The 1,877-nt window shown below is 48.6% G+C and overlaps 1 pseudogene; it reads left to right on the forward strand.

Annotated features, from left to right (window-relative positions):
* The first annotated feature begins 532 nt into the window (after positions 1-532).
* Positions 533-1,479, forward strand: LOC142431611 (serine/threonine-protein phosphatase PP1-gamma catalytic subunit pseudogene; annotated as a pseudogene).
* The last annotated feature ends 398 nt before the right edge of the window (positions 1,480-1,877 follow it).

Genomic DNA, 1,877 nt, shown 5'->3' on the forward strand with positions numbered 1-1,877 from the left:
AGAGAGAGAGAGAGAGAGAGAGAGAGAGAGAGAAAGAAGAGGAGGGAGAGAGTTTGTGCTTCATGGGACTGACTGGAAGGGTCAACATGAGTCATTACCATTGACAGCCACATCACGCTAAATGGCCGATAGAATGTCTACTCATGGGCGCAGAGGAAGTCAGTCCTTGCAACCTATCTCAAGAAAGTCAGGAGAGAGCTCCCAGGAATCCAGGTGACTCCTGAATGGTAGTGGAGACATTCTTCCCCGGCCACCCCACCTTTCCCCTCGGTGTGTGGGAACAGTCAATAAAACACTTTCTCTGTAAGAATGACCTGATTTTCTGTGCACTAACATTTCATTAATTCACTCTTTTTCCCCTCCTCCTGGTTCCAGCAGGGAGTGAGGGAGGGAGTAGGGAGTGGGGTCGCGGGCATGGGTGGCAGGGGGATCTGTCCTGGCTGTTTGGAAAGAGGTGTGAGTCCTGGGTGTGTGTGTGGGGGAGCCACTCCGGGAGGGTAGGCGGTGGGACTGATGGTGGGGTGGGTGGGATATAGATAAACCCAACGTGGGCACCATCATCCAATGGCTGCTGAAAGTGATGGGTCCAGGCATGGGAACAATGTCCAACTCCAGGAAAATGCCACCACAGGGCTGTGCTTACCGTGGCAAGATCTTTCTCAGCCAGCCCATCTTGCTAGAACTTGAAGCGTCACTCAAAATTCTTGGTGACACCCATGAGCAAGACTAGGATGAACTTGGACTCTTTGAGTACGGTGGTTTCCCATCAGAAAGCAACGCCCTATTTCTTGGGGACTACACAGATCGGGGGAAGCCCTCCCTGGAGACCCCGAGAAATTTTTACTTCTCAGGGGAACCACGAATGTGCCGGCATTTGTAGAATTTGTGGATTTTATGATGAATGTAGAAGATACAACACTAGAGCAGCCCACGGCCTAAAAAGGTTCATGGGCTGTTTTAACTGCTGGCCGATAGCCCCAATCGTAGATGAGAAAATTTTATTTTGCTGTTATGGAGGTTTCTCACCAGGGCTTAAATCCAAGGCATAAATTCGGGGAATTATTCGACTCATGGATGTACCAGATCGAGAACTCCTCCTCTCTGGTCTTCTGTGGTCTGTCCCTGATAACGACGTCTTAGGCTGGGGTGAAAATGACAGAGGAGTATCTTTTACATTGAGTGTCGAAGAGCTTGCAGAATTTCTTCAGAAGCACGATGTGGATCTTCCTTGTGGAATTCATCAGGTGGTTGAAGATGGATATGAATTTATTTTTTTTGGCCAAGAGGCAGTTGATCATTGTTTTTTGCTCCCCAATTATTGTGGGTGTGTGTGACAATGCTGGTGCCTTGAGGGGTGTGGATGAAACCGGGATGGGCTCTTTTCTGATTTTCATGAGGAAGAATCTGGGCGCCACCAGACCCGTCACACCACCAAGGGGGATGTTCACAAAGGAAGCCAAGAAACGCATGTCCCTTTGACACTACCTAGTTGGGAGTTGTAACCTGGAGAATTTGACTTTCTTTTATGAAACTCTAATGCCTACTGATCAGCTTGCTCCCGTAGATCTGTGGTGTTAGTGGGCCCTCTCGCCATGTTTTTTTTGCTGGTTATAACAGCAAATGAAAGACCCTCTCTACTCCCAAGAGAAATATTTGGGGGGGGGGGCGTGTGTGAAAAATTCTCTAGTCCTTTTGTCAACAACTTGAATGGTGGCATTAAAGCTGCTTACATCTCAGGACAATTTGCCCTGTTTGAGGGGTGCAGAGACAGCTGGTGCCCCCCACCCCCCGCCACCCCTTCACGGAATTCAGTACAACCCATGAATAATGTAAATGCTTATTTTATTTAGGGCATAAAGAGAGCCCTTGGATGCTCT

The sequence above is a fragment of the Tenrec ecaudatus genome, chromosome 18 (genome assembly GCF_050624435.1).
Source record: "Tenrec ecaudatus isolate mTenEca1 chromosome 18, mTenEca1.hap1, whole genome shotgun sequence".
NCBI classification, from domain to species: domain Eukaryota; kingdom Metazoa; phylum Chordata; class Mammalia; order Afrosoricida; family Tenrecidae; genus Tenrec; species Tenrec ecaudatus.